The sequence below is a fragment of the Cibotium barometz genome, chromosome 61, assembly GCF_041138505.1.
Source record: "Cibotium barometz isolate CiBa-2024 chromosome 61, ASM4113850v1, whole genome shotgun sequence".
NCBI classification, from domain to species: domain Eukaryota; kingdom Viridiplantae; phylum Streptophyta; class Polypodiopsida; order Cyatheales; family Cibotiaceae; genus Cibotium; species Cibotium barometz.
The window spans coordinates 21,194,990-21,213,230 of NC_141106.1; the positions used below are offsets into that span (position 1 = coordinate 21,194,990).

The 18,241-nt window shown below is 38.5% G+C and overlaps 1 long non-coding RNA gene across 1 annotated transcript; it reads left to right on the top strand.

Moving 5' to 3' along the window:
• The first annotated feature begins 577 nt into the window (after positions 1–577).
• Positions 578–1,164, top strand: LOC147604653 (uncharacterized). The gene is made up of 3 exons (XR_015265380.1): positions 578–711; positions 815–943; positions 1,095–1,164. It is a non-coding gene; the product is annotated as an uncharacterized LOC147604653 (long non-coding RNA).
• Positions 1,165–18,241: the final 17,077 nt, after the last annotated feature.

Below are 18,241 nucleotides of genomic sequence, written 5' to 3' on the forward strand. Positions count from 1 at the left end.
GGAGATTGGTTTTTTATTCTCACAAGATCTTTGGACATGAAGATAGAATCTAGTCTGACATTTTCTCTGACAAGGGCCTTCCCGCTTCCACCTTCCTTTGAACTTTGAAATGTTGTGCTGCCTTTCCTTCGAAAGGTCTACCATTCTACACCACTGCCTCATTGTGTAGCAGCCTCTTCTTTTTCAAAACTGCTCCCTTGATCCTGTTTGGCTTAGAGTAAGATGTTTCTTGTCAACTGTCTGTCTGCCCACTTTCTCTTTCTTGAAACTTCACTTTGTTATCTTGTTTACATTACTTTGTTGTTGTTACAGATTCACAAGGTCTCCATGGTGAATAAAAACTATGGCCGTTCTTGTGGAAGACGCTCTGTGGATGATAATGCTATGAAGGCAGAATTATACCACACATCATTACCCCGTCGACCTGCTTCTCTATTTCTTCGGTAGAGAATTCAAGTACAGTCAAAACGAAAGGAACTTGGGAAAGGTTTAGTGTTTCGAAAGGAGCATGGGTGCTCATGCAACCTAGCAAAAGAAAGAGACCCCAGACAAAAAACATTTTCTTGGCGTCATGGAAGGGAAGAGTACGAGATTTTAAAATCACCAGAGGGAAGATATCGGTAAAAGAAGTTTTGATTAAGCATGTGTACATGCATAAAGAACTTGTCTTGCGAGACTATTCAAATGATCTTCCGCAACACAGGCCTAATTGTATATTTTTCTATTGTGGTTTTGTTCTTTATGAGGTGTATGGATTTTTAAGATGAAGCTTTCTTTCTTTGCTTATTGACATTCTTGTGTTATTTTATTTCAGATTTATACCCTTCATCGTATGAGACATGGCAAAACATCGATTGTATTCTGGGATTTATAGATGTTTTGCATGGATCGATAGGAGAACAGCAATACCAAGGTCGATGTGCAACAGAGCTAGCTCAATCGGGTATATTTTTTACTGATCATTTTTATCAGTTGGCTGGACAATGCTAACACACATGGTGTGTTAAGAAAACAAGATCATCTGACTTATCCTAGTCTCATTAAGCACTGCTATTAGTTTACTTTACCCTATTGATTCATATTGCTTTTTGCAGGTGCTCAAAAGAAGAGAGAGTTCAATAAAATGCAAAGACATTGAAAATTTGAAAATTGAGATAACACAGACTCCATAAACAAAGGTATTATATTCAATAAAGTAAAATTTTGTACAGAAGTGTTTAATTATATATGTAGAACATATTCTTGACAACCATTTTCTATTTATCTACAGCCTGATCCAGAGGTTGCTCTACATGGTCCAAGCTCTCCGTATCATCTTTTTTTGGAGAATCTGTTTTCTACTACTCCATCCTGTCATGTACAATCTCTTGGTGCTGCTCCATTGTCTTCTCTACTACCCCTGGAGAATCTGTTTGCTGTGCTACTCCATCTTCTCCTCAATAACATCAGCACAGCAGGTCCTTGTTCCTGTGGCTTCTCCTCATCATCACTAGGTCCTTGTTCCTGTGGCACCACATCAGCATCATCTATGTCATCAAGGTGTATGACACCTTCTCGGACTTTAGAGCTCTCACCCAACTCGACAGTAGCTGGTACAATAGGTTTGGGAGAGGCATACTTCAAAAACTTCCAAATTGTATCAGCTCTGAAACTATATATATAGTTCGAGCTGAAGCTATCTTCTCTCATCTGCAATGGCATATGATGATTTAGAACACTTTGTACCAATATCAATTATTTTGAAGCTAAATGAAAATTATTTTTTCTTACAAGGTCTGGCTGTCCTATCTCAAAATAGCTTGAAAGTATATATTTGGCACTGATCAGCACTCTCCACCAGCAGCCCCACAGCTACTTGAATCATCTTGTTGTGGTGTCTGTACAGTTGGAAAGATATGTTAGAAACTGTTAACATCTGAACAAACAAAATTATTTAATAGGTTCAAAGGCATAGCATGAAATAGACATCAGTAGGGGAAACAACTTTCTACCTCTAAATTTATTGACTCTATTGAATCCAAAAGATTGACATTAGGAGGACAGTGATCTAATGTATCTAGAAACCTTCTAATACAACTGCAATACATATAATTCAGTTAGTGTGCATTAAAACAAAATAATAAAGTTTAAAGTTAAAAATAGCACACACACCACGTACAATTTCAGCTCTCTCTGTGTGTTTTTAAGAGAGTTGAATATAAAGCATTGCTTCTGATTGATATCAATAGAAGCAAAGCTCTAGTGGTGGTCACTGTGTAAGGAAAAAAGCATTAAGAAATCAAAGGCTACAAGAGTTCTCAATCTTAAAGAAGAATCCCAAAAGAAGCAGTCACCCACATACCTGTTATGGTATGGAAGTAGCAAAACATCGATAACATCAAAATTGCAGTGTCTGAACCAATTGAAAATATCCATGGGAGTTTCCTTTGCATCTCTTAACCTGGAGGAAATGGTAGGATTAATAATATGAACTGTATGTTGTACAGCGTGGTTAAGCCAGCTTCTCATCATGCTGCATTGGACCAAACAATAATTAGGGTAGGGTGTGAAGGAGGTACAAGAAGGATTGTTTTGCAAACAAATATAAAATAAAAGACACTTACTAGAGCATTGCAAGAATGATAGTATCTGAGCAATACTCATTCTTATGAGCCAATGCTGCCAAGCATGGTTTTGTCAAGTCAAAATTATTCACTGAAGTTTCATCCTCAATATGGACAACTATGTTAGGGCCCCAGCTCCTGCAACCTTCTCTGTGTCTGCAGCTCCCTCTGTACAGTCTCCACATCTATAACAGATTTGGATTCTTTTATTTGCTGCTTCAGTGACTCCTCATAAGTAGCTTTCCCTCTAGTGTTCTTTGAGTGGGTTACTTCAACAACCTTAACCTCATCTACCTTCAACTTTCTTGTAGTTGGAATTAATAATATGTCTCTCATCTTGATGTCCTGCCATACATTGCATCTTCAAAATATTTCTCCAAGTAATCCTCTGCCATTTCCTATAAGGAAAGAATGGTAGTCCTATTCCACCTGAAACCAAGGTGCCAACTATCACATATGTCTTTCACTAGTCTCTAAAAAGGTACCTTGGGGGGATTGCAAAGCCTATAGCTTTCTATTGCTTCCTGATCTCCTTTAGCACACCTGTACCATGTTTCAATCTCTTGGCCTTTTGCTGGAACAGGCTCATTGGCTTCCCCTTCCTGCCATGTGCAACTCTTCCCTTTGGAGACACATTAAATTCCTTGATACCTGCCCCAGCTGCTGCTACTGCAAGCCCTGGCCCCTTGCCAGCACTCCTTGCAGTTGACTTGGTTCTAGCCATCACTCTGACAAGCTACACACAAAGCAATGGAAAGAGATTACAGCCATGGAAAACATGGAATGATACAAAAAGGCAATGACAGGGGTGGATGAAGCAACATTTACAAATTTGCAACAAAACGCGATTTCGACAGTTTGAAATTCCTAATAGCTCACTCTCGTGTTTTCCTGCAAATACTTGAAGTAACATGTTGGTACATTCCTACAGTGATTTCTCTGTCTTTACAACTAAATACAATACATTAGGAAAAAAGGAAGCTCATTTTGGGGCATTTTAGAAGAGAGAGAAAATAGGCTCTCAACCAATCAGGAGTGGGCCAACGTTACGTTGAAAATTCAACAAAAGAAGATGAAAATAAGAAAAATAAATAGTACTGTATGTTCATAGAAGCGTGTCACATTAATAAGGTGATCCAATTTGAATCTTTAAAAATTTTATTTTTTGTGCAGAATTTGGTGATTCTGACACTGCAAACGCGTCCGGAACGGCCCAAAACCCTAAAAACGGCACTTGAAACGCTGGAATCGGACATCCGGAGGCCCGGAAACGGCCAAAAAAGGCCCCAAAAGTGAATTTGCAACAAAACGCGATTTCAGCTGTTTGAAATTCCTAAACCCTTCTCCTCGCGTTTTCCTGCAAATTTATGAGACAACCTGCTGGAACATGCCTTCAGTCATTTCAACCAGCCCAATTCAAAAGTCTTTCTGCTTGTGGTATTTATTCTAATATCTAAGCTACATCACATCCCAAAAGTATGTGTTATACTATTAAACAAGAAGATAGGGATATAGAGAGTCTTACTAACCTGGAAGCTATCTGTGGGTGTGTTGTGCTGTTGATGAGTACCCTGTGCTGGGGATGAACCTGTGCTGCTAGTCAGGATGCTGATGGTGCAGAGTAGGGAGGTAGGGAGGCAAGAGAGTAGGGATGGTGCAGAGTAGGGAGATAGGGAGGTAGGGAGGCAAGAGAGCTGAGAGGGGAGGGCCAAGACAGGAGAGATTAAACAAGAGGGAAAAGATTAGTGCAAAATACAAAAAAGGCAGCTACTAAATGATGGAGCCGTTTTTTCACACGTGTGGATGGGACCCAGATCTCTTGGAGTTTGAAACTTGGCACTGTGAATGGGACACTTTTTGCCTTGGAACTTGTGCCAATCATGATTTCATAATCAGTTCCATAACCAATCTTCCCTCCCCGTCTTTCATCCTTGCCAGCACCCTCCCATCATCCTTTTCCTTCCCTCTCTAATCCCTTCCTACCCAACACACTCCATCCAGACTGCAACCTGCCTGAAGACTATGCCAGATCTCCAGGTTACCTAGGCTGTAGCTCAAGTTTGGGAGAGAGCAGAAGATTCACCCCAGTGCAACTCCCAACAGCATGGAAAAGGAAAAGAAAGGTCAGAGTTCTATATCCTTTTCAATGTTTTTTGATATATATTTCTTCCATCCATAGAATTCTTGATGTCCAGATATCTGGGCAATTCCCATCCACCACATCCCATATCCCAAATTTCCACATCCTAGTTTTATATTTGCAACAAAATGCGATTTCGACTGTTTGAAATTCCTAAAGCTTTCTCCTCGCGTTTTGCTGCAAATTCATGAGGCAGCCTGCTGGAACATGCCTTTAGTCATTTCAACCAGTCCAATACAAAAGTCTTCCTGCTTGTGGTATTTATCCTAATATCTAAGCTACATCACATCCCAAAAGTATGTGTGTTATACTATTAAACAAGAAGATAAGGATATAGAGAGTCTTACTGACCTGGAAGCTATCTATTTGATTGGAGATGGATATCAATAGAACCTAGAAGTTTGCAACAAAATGCGAGGAGAGTACTTAAAATTTTCCAAACAGCCATATATCGCGTTTTCCTGCAAATTCCTATATTTCTTTTGGTTTTCATTTCTTCCTCATTGTTTTGCTTTCTTTGGCCCTGGGAAACTCTTCCTAGTATCATCTACTGTCCAGGAATCTTTGAGGTGATCCTAGCATTTGATTAGAGATGGATAGCAATAGAAATGGAAAATTTGCACAACAAAATGCGAGGAGAGTACTTGACATTTTCCAAATGGCCCTACATCGCGTTTTCTTGCAAATTCCTGTGTCCCTTTTGGTTTTCACTTCTTCCTCATTGTTTTGCTTTCTTTGGCCCTGGGGATTTCTTCCTTGATGATGAGAAAAGTTTTTGCTTTGGAACAATTGATTCTCAGGCCCCTCCTTTCAAGAGAAAGTTGGACTTTTCTGCTGCTATACTTAGACCACAGCAATCACCAGGTGAGTCATGTGTGCTCATGAAGGGAGTTGTTTGGTGATATCCTATACATTCCCTGATTACATATGTCAGCATATAGAATTCATGATATATAAATTTTGGTTCAGGCAAAAGGAAGAGACTGGAGCAGAAAGCTGAGTCTTCCCTCTCAAACCAAAAGGAATCAGAAGAGCACAAATCTCCAGATTTGCTCCTATTTGACTTTCTTCACAAATGCAAGGCTCAGAGGAACTTCCACATATACCACAATATTTTCAAACAGGGAGTTCACTATGAGCTCTGTATTGGAGCATCACAGAGATTTTCTTTCAGATCATTGGGATACCTTCAAACAACTGCCAGAGGCAGGAAGAATTGTGGAAGGTGAAAAGGTTTTTGTGCATATAAATCATATTGTCTCCATTGACAGGCTGAGGTTTTTTCAAATCATTGGGATACCTTCAAACAACTGCCAGAGGCAGGAAGAATTGTGGAAGGTGAAAAGGTTTTTGTGCATATAAATCATATTGTCTCCATTTTGGCTGAGGTATTATGTGAATAGAAGATTTGACAGCCTGCCTGAGAAATATAAATTCAACTGTAGCTTGCACACCAGAAAGTGTAGAGTGCTTGAGGAAACCATGGCATTTCTTATGTACATTGTCTTTAGTCAGTACTCTCTAGAAGAGCAAGGGCAGGAGGCTGAAGAACAAGACACATTTGAAGCAGAGGAAAAAGAGGAAACCATGGCATTTCTTATGTACATTGTCTTTAGTCAGTACTCTCTAGAAGAGCAAGGGCAGGAGGCTGAAGAACAAGACACATTTGAAGCAGAGGAAAAAGAGGATGTTCCTGTGGCAACAGAAATGGCAGAGCAAGAATTAGATATCACTCTCCAGGAAAAAGAGTCCAATCAAGATCAAAAAGAGAGTTCCGATTGGTAGGCCCTGGGAGTAATAGGATCAAATATAGCACAAACATTATGTTGAAGTTGAACTGATTTGTACAAAGTCTTTGATCCTCTACCTTTCCCTTTTGCATTTGTCCCATCACCGTACGACACTTCAATACTCTTCCCACACTCAGTAGCTTCTAAAAGCGTTTGACACTCAGTACACACTCAGTACACACTCACACTTAGTAGCTTCTAAAAGCATTTGACACTCAGTACACACTCAGTACCTTATGGGTAAGGATCAATAGTGTGTCTAGCATAATTAAGTAGTATTGATTGAATTTTTCGTGTGTAGCTCATGGATGTATTGATGCTTGTTTAATATAGATCACATGTTTCACAAAAGAAATACTTTTGATGGAGTCTCAAAACATATAGACATAACACCAAGAGTCACTTGTTCCACAAAATAAAAATCTATTGATTGAGTTTGAAAACATGTGGACATAACATCAATAAGTTACAAACTGCTATTCATGTTTACTTGTCCATTTATGGTTTCTAAATATCTTCGAATCCCTCCATTGTCTATGTCTCTCTGCTGCCATTGAATTGTCCAAAGTTTGTCTTCGTCTTTGCTTTTGGGCTAGAATAAAAGCAAGCTTGACTTTGGAGCTAGCAACTTTTCTTTTAGCATGCAGCCTCTGTAGTATGCCTCGGTAAAACCATTGGAAGACTTCCTTCAGACTATTTGCCTTTTGACTCCCTCCGTAGTGTTGTGTGTGTCTGAAAAATGCATTACGTGCCATGTAGTGAGACTTCTCCATGCCTTGGGTAGACCAAATTGCTGGGCATCCATACTTTTTGACAAAATAGGGAAGGTGGTTGTAGATGATATGCTATTTTCACAGAGACATAAGAATGCATAGTAAGTTATAAAAAAAAAAGAGGATCACACTTAAGTAAAAGAAGAAGACAGAACTTTACCATGTAGTGAGTTATATTGCAGGCTGTCCATGCGTCTTTCATTGACTTCCCAAAATGTTTAATTGCCTCTTCAAAGTTCTTGTAATCACTTTTTGTCCATGTTACATTGTCACAGAACATGAAGAGTTGATCAAGAGACCTCCACACCTCTGCCTTCACATTTCGTGCTTTTCCATTTGCCTCATGATCTTTCACGGCATTATGGACTTGCTTCCACAATCCATAATTAATCCTTGAAACTGTTCTACCTTGCCTTACTTCCTTACTACTGTGTTTGGGTCGAGACAAGAATCTTCTTGCCTTAACACCACCAATAGAAGGCTTGATTGGTACCTCCTTGCCATTGGTAGACTTTTTAAAATCCTTTGTGATATGAACATCACCTCCATGCAGACCTATATCAGATAACACTTTTTCCAATGCTTGAAGAGCATCCTTTCTATTTTTTTTGGGACAAAGTTTCCAAGCAAATCCAATATACAAAAATACCAATTTCTCAATAATTCGACATAGACCATGCAATGAGCATATGTGAACATTACATAGTGGAATGTCAAGAATGGCCTTGAAGTCAGGGTCAACTTTATCTCTATTAGGTGTTCTCTTCCACCATTTGGAATCCATTACTTGAGCTGATTCTTTGCAGTAAAGACAAGGAGACTTTGAGTTGCCTCCTTTACTAACGTTATACATGCACTTAAGTGTTTTAAGATCCCCCGCCATGTGCCACTCTACTTGAAAATCACCTTTTCCTGCAACATGGAGATTCTCTCCTCGCACTTGTCTTTTATTTATTCTTGGTATTTCCGTGTGGTGAAACACCCAATCTAGTGTTTCATGGTCTTCTATCTTTACCTGTGATTATAGAAAACAAAAGTCTTACTATAAAAGATTTGAAAACAATGACTAAAATCAAGTACGAAACAAAAAAATGATCATACCTGGAACGAGCCTAACCACCATATGTGTTTCTCTGACTGCACACTAAAATACTTCGAACTCGCTTCAGTCAATGATGTATCAAGTGCTCCATTCATCAATGTAATAGTAATCCTTTCCATTTTCTTTTCCTTTACAACCTCACACTCATCCAGTTTGATAACAAATTTCAAAATGCCTTTGCACTCCTCAAATGTTATTCCATAAAACTCAACCATTCTTCTTTGAAGTTGTTGTAGATCTACAAATATATTGTTCCAAGGGTCATACACAGTGGTTCCTTTACCACCATGAAATATTTCTTCAATATGCTTGTCAATCTCATAGTCTTTTTGTAACATGAATCGTGGAAGTGTGGCAGTATCCATGTAAATATTTTGAAAAAGTGCAATCATCAAGTTCAGTGATGGATTCTTTATGAGAGGCCTGCACACGTCGTCAAAAGAGATGCGGAATCTTCGGGAAACAAAAAAAAAAACTAAGGAGATATTTAATGCAAAATCGTGTTAGTTAGACAAAAGATTATCTTATTCCTTTCTGAACTGACAGTTCTGTAGTCCTTACTGACAGTTCTAAGCCACGTTTTCGTATTTTACTATTTTTGAGGTCTTTTAGGAGAGAAATAAATCAAAAAATAGTGAATTTCTTACAGGGCCCCAAAATGAGCTCCCTTTTTCCCTAATGGAACATTACCCATTCATACTTATTATTATAAGCGATGATGTGCAATATTATTCCACCTTCTTTTTTGTGCAATGCCCATGTGTCCCACACATTACTAGCATGTAACTCCCACGTATGAGTATGTAAGCATCCCACGTATTGCCATATGTAAGGGTTGTTAATAAGGATACTCCTAGAGAGATGGCCAATGTCATTTAGTGCTACGTGAAATTGAGTTAGATATCTTGTTTAACCTGATTAAGTGGTAGGAGCAAGAGTCCTATCTGGACTCTAATGAAACGATGTATATCCCAACAAGGGATAGTGAGAAGGTTAGGCCATTGGCCAAAGAAAATGAGATAGGAAAGTCCAAAATATTGCAAAAGCTACCAGAGCGCAAACAGAGCTAATCACAGGAGTCATCAATCCTAATGTCATGGATAAATTATTTTTTACGAGGCTGAAAGTCAACAAGGAAGGAATGGTGTTGTACAAGGATACCTCACGCAACCTCTATATAATCATTCATATTCCTAGAGACATTCAAGGATCATTTCGATTCCCTAGTGAGCAAGTGTTACCAACACACCACTAATTAAACAACATATGTTGATGAGGAAGGTAGCGTTTATAGCCCATGACTTGCCAAGGAGGTAAGAAATATAGAAATATCTAGGTAGGGGGAATTACACCACCCCTAGCCTATTAGACCAAAAGAGGAGAAAGGAAAGTGAGAACCTCTCAAGAGGAAATCACTTCAAGAAGAGGCAAGAATTTTCATTCTATAGTTGCAAATAGGATGTCAACTTTTGGATTCCTTACTCAACGAAACCAATCAAGGAAGAAAGGATGAGAGAAAGAAATACCGTCCAAAGAGAGGCAACACCTCTCAAAATAACAAGGGGAACCACTCCCTTAGACACCAAAGTAGTAGCTCAAGGAGCATGGGAACTCGAGAGACTACCCAATTATGAATGTAGAGCCATGAGCCTACCTGTGGTTAATAAGATATTGATATTGGAATACCCTATGACCAATATGCTCCTAGAACCTTTACCAAATTCATCAAACGGAATGCCAGCCTCCTATATGGGTATAAAGGACTATCTTATGGACCATTACCTCCTAGAGCTAAACCAAGATACGTAGCCTTCATGGCTATCTTTCCATCCTACCAGCTAACTTATCTAGTCAGGTTGCCTCTACGCATCTCTAGCACAAGCCTCTCTCACCACCGCATCGTCATGTCATGTTAGCTCCGTGCACCACCTTGTCTTCCGATTGGTGCGTTGCTTCAATCGGTAACAACTGAGATCAAGCGTATCAGCATTAAGTTACAATCCAAACGCAAAATTAGCCCCAACGACATGCACTGAGTCACCACCTATGCTGTTGCATGTACCTGCTATGCTAACAATCAAAGACCCTATTGACATGTGAGCGACGACTTGCTACCTGCTACTGATAGTCAATGACCTACTACTGATAGTCAGCGACCTGCTATTGCTGAAAATTGACAACATGCTACATTGCTGACTTCTTGGCCCTACTTTCTCAAAGTCAACTATCGAGTCAGTTGTCGGAGTCAGTTTCCTCACTTAGTTGTCAGAGTTAGCTCTCGGAATAGCTGCCGAAGTCAGTGTAGTCATCTACTATCAGAATCAGTTTTTGGAATATGATCTTGTTCCACAGTTATTCTCATGCATATCTACTTCTGGGAGGGCTCATTACTTAAACCATTTGGGATTAATCTTTGCATTAATCATTTATTTTCTTGTAAAGGGACTAGACACTGCCTCTCTAAGGTAAGACCATCACTAATGGCTACCAAGATAGATAAATTTGGAGTTACAATCTTTCATACATGGCAAACCAACATATTATTTACGTTAATGAAAAAGGGGTTGTGGAGCATTGCCAATGGGAAGGAGAAGAAGCCTACCACCAGGGAGGGAGAAACATTGTGGGTTAGCAATGATGGGAGGCTCTTGCCATAGTATTGGGCTTAAGTGATCAATTTATCCATCACATAGATAGAAAAGGCACTTCAAATGAAGCTTGTGAAGAGTTGGACACATTGTTTGGTGCTCAAGCTAAGAGCTCCAAGATAGGCCTTCTAATTCAATTCTTTGAACTTAAGTTAAACAGGGGAGAGCCTCTTTCCTCTCACTTAAATCTGATGAGAAGCCTAACCAAATAGCTTGCGGGGATTAATTTAACTACGGAAGAATATGTATGTATTGCATTTTTGTTAAAAAGTTTGCCGATGGGGACTCTGGCAACATAGTCACCATCCTCACCTACTTTCCTTCTCCAAAACTAGCTGACATCACAAAACTAGCTGATAATCTTTTCCTCTTTTGGAAGAGGAAAAGATTATCAAAAGGAAAAACACCATGAGCACCGCTTTGCCTATATTTCAAGATGAAGCCTACTTCACAAAGAAGCACTTCAACAAGAGATCAAAGACAACATTCAAAGAAAAAGGAGAGAGTAAGTGCCACTTTGAGAGAGATTGTTACACCAAAAAGAGGCTATCTTCAAACTTGGTGGAGGACAAAGATAGAGAACTTGCTGATGTTGTGGCCTCTCATGAGGCCAATTTTGTTGACATTGATTGGGCCCTCTAAGTTTTCATATGGATCCTAACTCATATGTACTGCCAATGCAACTAGAGTGAGTTTCAAGTTGGGGTCATATGTGTTGTTACTGCTACTGAGAGTGGGCAAGCCATGAAGCTTCCCATAGACTACTACCAAGGTTGTACATGATCAATTTGAGGGAGATATTATTGGATAAAATTGATGAATACTTGGGAATGAGGGATAATATATGAAGCATAATCTTAGGGAAAATGTGTGGAAAGGTCAAATGTGTAATCACCAAGCAGTAAACTCTCAAAAGGATTCATCCAAGTAGGTGGAAGAAACTCGTGGGGAATCAAGTAGGTGAGAGATTATGGGTGAGAAAATATAGCTAATTAATAGCTCACTTTATGGGCTAGAATCAGGGAGAGAATGTGGGAGCATCCCATTAGTGATTTAAGCAAGATTAGGGTTACCTAATAAGATGTACTCTAATCCTATATAATGAGGCTCACATTTATGAATAAATAACTCTCACATTTTATATCATTATGCTGGTCATTTGCTAATTACTTTGGTTATGCTAATCACTTAATTATGTGCATGCTTTTTCAACATGTGCAAAAATTACGAGACCACTATGTGACCTATTGGTATGTTTTGTGTGGACTAAAGAATGCAAAGAGTCATTCTATAAGCTCAAGGAGGACTTGATAGCAACTATGATTCTCAAAGCATCAAGGTGGCATGTCATCTTCCACCTACACACACAGATGCATCAATTTAGTCTATAAGGTACATACTAGCTCAACTTGGAAAAAATAACATGGAGTTCCTTATTAGTTATGCTAGTATACAACTCAATGATCTTGAGAAGAACTACACCACCATAGAGAGGGAAGGCTTAGCACTGATTTATGTGGTTAAGAAAATTTTTCACTATATTTTGGTGAATGAATTTATTTTCTTTGTGTACCATCAGGCTTTACTCTATATTATGAACAAACCATGTGCCATAGGGTGAATTACTTGGTGGTTATTACTATGCCTCTGTGCTAGATAAAGCAATTGTGGGTTGCTTCTTGCAGCTCCAACTCACTATAGCACCTCCCATGCTAAATATGTATGTGAGTCTATGTACTATATATCTCACCTTTTGTGACCTCTGACCTCCTCAATGGTTGTGGGTCACTACGAGATCCTTGAGCTCTAGCATATGGCGGTACATACCTATCCTTACACCTGTAACATTTTTATGCTTTCTTATCTTGTGCATACCCAATGAACACACATTTTTCAGATTTTGGATCAAATATCACATCTCTAGTAGCGAGAACTTGCTTTATCTCTAGTAGCGAGAACATTTTTCAGATTTTGGATCAAATATCACATCTCTAGTAGCGAGAACTTGCTTTATCTCTAGTAGCAAGAACATTTTTCAGATTTTGGATCAAATATCACATCTCTAGTAGCGAGAACTTGCTTTATCACTAGGTTGTAACATTTGTATGCTTTCCTATCTTGTGCTAGCATACCCAATGAACACACCTTTTTCAGATTTTGGATCCAACTTCCTCCTCCTCTCATTTGGTACATACACATAAGCAATACATCCAAAAACTTTGAAATGTCTAATGTCAGGCCTAAAACCTATCATCCTCATCTCAAGAGTACTCTCATATATGGTAGCTATAGGTGTCTTATTTAAGATGTACACCATTCGCCACTTCACCTATCACTCTATTCTTTCTCTCAGCAACCCCATTTTGTTGAGGGGTATACCTATATGTGAGCTGCCATCTAATTCCATGTCCTCTTAAGAACTCATCAAATGCATGTGAGGTATACGCACCACCACCATATGTCCTTAAACATTTGATCATATTTCTTTTCTAAAAGTGCTTTGAACTCTTTAAATTTACCCAATTCTTCACTCCTCTTTCAATAAATAAATCCATGTCATCGCTATAGTCATCAAATAAATGTAATGTAGTACCTGCTCCCATTATTGATTGTGTTTGATTAGGACCCCAAATATTACTATGCACAACCTCAAGTGGTCTCCTGCTTACCTGGCCTTCTTTGGGAAATGGAAACTGACTTTATTTCTCAAATTGACATGCATCACATACATGTGAACTTTGATCATACTTGAATCTATGCAAACCACCCACAATACCTTTAGTTTGCATAGATTTCAGCTTTTATATGTTTACATGACCAATCCTCTTTAGCCACATATCAATGTTTGGCACTATCCCATGACTCTGAGAAAATGTTTGGCACTATCCCATGATTGATTGTGAAAAAACATGGTTGACTTCAATTCCGATATGCTTGCATCCAGATTAGGCAATCTCCCTTACTTTTTATCTTTGGCAATCAATTTATAGCCATGCTTAAAGTCCTCAATGAAGAATCTATACTCATTGAATCTCACCTATAGTCCTTGTTTTACCATTTGTCTAACCGACACCAAACTTTTTGTAATAGATGGCACATACAACACCTCAGACATGGTTTTCACTCTGCCATGATGCATTCTCAATGATACACTACTAACATTAGTAATAAGATGTTGCATATCATCATTAGTAGCAACATATCCCTAGGTTTGTGTAGGCATCATGTTATCAAACCACTCTCCACCATGACATGTCATGTGGTTTGATGCACATGAATCCATATACCATGTTTCATCACTCTCTTTATATGACATCATAGTGCCCATCACCAACTTCATAGCAAACAAATGATCTGTATGTCCATAGTTACCATGTTGCACTCTACCACCACATAGATCATTATGCTTTTTGAAATAATCTCTAGCCATATGTCCAAGTTTAGCACAATAGTGATACTCAATGCCATGCATATTCTAATGTTGTGATTGCCAACAACCTCTACCTCAAGATCAAGATCTCCCTCTGGCAGCATGAGGGTAAAAACTGCTACCACCACGTGCACCAAATTAGGGATGTGAATCTTGTTATTGTTGTGGTGGCCTATCATTCCAACCACATCCACATGTATGTTCTCTTAAACTAGATCTCCCCCCACCTCTAGTACCTCTTTGAGTGTAAAATGCCTCATCCTTTGCATGCCCACTGGTACTAGATGATGTACCTAATCCAAGCTTCGTTTCCTCCATAATAAGCAAAGAGGCCAACTTAAAAAAAAGTGGGGGATCACCACCTCTAACCCTAATAGAGGTTTCAAATGCCTTGTAATCTGTTCCCATACCATTCAATGTAATAGAAACCAAATCATCATCTTCCATAGGTGCACCAATAGATGCAAGTACATCCACATTATCCTTTAATCTCTTGCACATATTCATTTATGTTCGTGTTGTTCCGTGTCACACTATGTCTCTTTTGTTTGCTAGGGCTCCATCGGGCTTAATAATATATAATGGCTAGCTTCTCCAAGCTTAGTAGCTCCAGAAGATGATATTCCAATGCTTAAATCAGCTCTAAGATCTTTAAAGTTTGCACACTGTCATTATTGCAATTATGCTAATTTTCTCTCTATGCTGCCAGCTACATAAAGTTTGTTTTTGCTTATTGTACTTTGTTCCAACTCATAATCACTTAGCTAAGACATTAAACATGATGTTTAGTAGCTATAGAAGTGGTTTAACACAATCTCATTGACCATTTGATATTGTGGGTTTTATGAAGATGCCTACACACAGACCTCCTACTCCGAATGACAATGGCACAGATGGCCACTTCTGAGCTAGGATTTAGTAGCATTCCACAACTCCAATGAAATTCTTCTTTCTAATACACTCTTAAATGTTCTCATACATCATCAAAGACTTGTTATTGCATACACTATTGCTCAATGAAGCAAGCTTATCCACACCACAGTTCCAATGGTGATGAGCTTCAAAACCAAAATTTTATGTTGCTTGGCGCACCCAAACTTTGCCTCAAATCTTCTCCAAATCACCTGCAATCCACATAGAATAGATAGTACTACTCACCAATAGTGCCAAGCTCTTAGATTTGTTGAGTTCAGTGTGCTTAGCTCCACAAGGCTTCATAGCTTCAATGGCTTTCTTCACAGCTTCTTCTTCCCAACTTTTTCCCTCTTTCTCACAAAGCCTAGAATGAGAGCAACCTATGCTCTGATACCATGAAAAGAGATAGAAAGAGGAGGTAATAGACACATTGAAACGCTAATAGCTCTCATTTCATCATCTCACACCATAAGTAGAGAAGAACCATAGGTTTCATCCATTCTATTCCACAAAACATCACTACATAATGATAAGTTCACACTAAATAAACCTAATAATAATGTCCACACACTTGGCTAGTTAGGCATGGCCATTAGTATCCACACACACTACTAGTCTAGTGCACACACTAACGCTACTAGTCTAGTGTCCACACATTAACTCTATCCACAAGATGAGCTTATATTCTCAACAATAGTCATACCTAAGATCATTATATGAGCAATCTAAGATCGCGAAACACCTAAGTATGGTAGTTCTAGACAATATAGGTTTTCAATAACCTAAGGCTGATAGTGGTAGTTATGAGGACCCTACCTCCTAAATATACTATAAACTTCAATAAAAAGGTGTTCTTATTTGGGTAAAGTGACTTAGAGTGACTCAATTGGGGCCTCACCCTATGATAACCTAAGCAAAGGTTATCCCACAAGATTCAAATATTGACTAGGAAACACCCTTGTCTAAGAAAAGAGGGGGATTCCTCCAGATTATCACCAATCCTAGTGTTTTCCTCTTCAAACTCTATGAAGGGATCAGCACAAGAAAGTAACCCACCAACATAAAAAATTGAGGAGGAAATCTCCAAGACTCTTTATTAAACTATGGTAAATCTAAGATATTTTCAACTTATGTAATCTAATCAAGCCTTTATTTTCCTTACCATAAACATTTATCAGATCTAATGGCCATGCCTAACCCCATGTGGCCCATGGGTTAACCACCAACCACATAGACATGGGATCCATGTTCAATTTAAAGGGAGGGGGGTTATTCCTAGGTACAAAGAGTTTCTCACCCTGGCCCCCTAATAGTAGTTGGCACTTCAATAGACATAAAAATCAAGCATGCTATCAAATAAAGAGATTCTTTAATCATACATGCTTAACCGTCATCCCGCCATGGATTTGATCTTTGGTTACCACCACCAATGGTCTACCATGATCATCATATCTTTCCTATCATATACCCTAGGTTCACAATCAGAATGGTTGGTGGTGATCATGCCACTCCCTCACCTATGCATGGATTCACCTACTGCTACCATGATGCCATGGAGGACATATTCCCTCTGACACTCCCCATATTTTCTATAGATACCTCCTACCTTGTCCTTCCCCTAGACATACTAGAAGCTCACCCATGTTTGAGTGTGTGGGGTCAAGGTCCCAGTCCACTATCACCACATGAACCACCCCTGGGCACAACTTACATGAAATAACAACCCATGTAGTACCTCCATAGACTCCACATTCTCTAGTGCTGCAGGGTTTTCCCTATGCTACTGATTAATTAAAAATTTTATCAAATTCATGAATAAGTATTTAATTTAAAAATTAAAAAATCATTTACCTACAAGCAAGAGATCATAGTCACAGCAATTCTTTCCAGCATGGAATTTCGTATCTGATGTTGGAGTTGACAAAATGGTTCAACTTTTTAAATTTTATCCTTTTGATACCCATTCAAGATCTAGTTTAACCCATGACCTCAGTCAAGGGGGCCCACATTCAATCTAAATATTCAATCCTATACTTTTTCCCATCCGAAGGGTTTGTATGTCTATTTAAGTCTTAACCATAAGACCTTACCGATTCAGACTACATTTCCTTTGATCCAAATAACTTTACAACCTTTAATTGTTCTTCATGGTCCTTTTCTCAATCTTAGGAATAATTATCTAATCTATTAACATTATTAAGCCATCTTCTCTCTAAGATTCTTCTTTGATCTAAGATTAAATAATGGTCATGCACGTACATAATGGTCTTGAAAAAAAATGAAACTAAAGCAATTTAAATCAACTGCCTCTTTAATACATCAAACACGGCCCTCAATCCTTCTATGTTAAAAAAAAGTCATCATTTTACTTTCTCTCTCTAGATTATTCAACCAATTTTCTTTCTAAATACTTATTCCATTTTTTCTCTATATTCATTATCATCTTAACTTAACCAAATTTGTTTCTCAAAATCAATCTTGTATATGAGGCTATACTAGTCTCTACACATATGGTCATCCTCTCTCTATATTTATACCTTCTCTCACTAAAAGTTAGTACTATAGATAGACTTTCCTTAAGTTATTAGTCTCTCCTTTCTTAATTTTCACACTTCTCCACATGCCTCCACAAGCTTGGCATGTGTTATATATCTTATTTTACTAGAATTACCAAGCCATGTAGATAAGGCCCACTCCTATTTTATGACTCATCACACTAGTTCTAAGTATATTAAGCACTATAACCCATACTAATGTATTTATATATCTTACACATGGTATATTTACAATGAACACTCTATAGCCATTTAAATGGTAGTGATGTGTGGACGTAGGCTAAT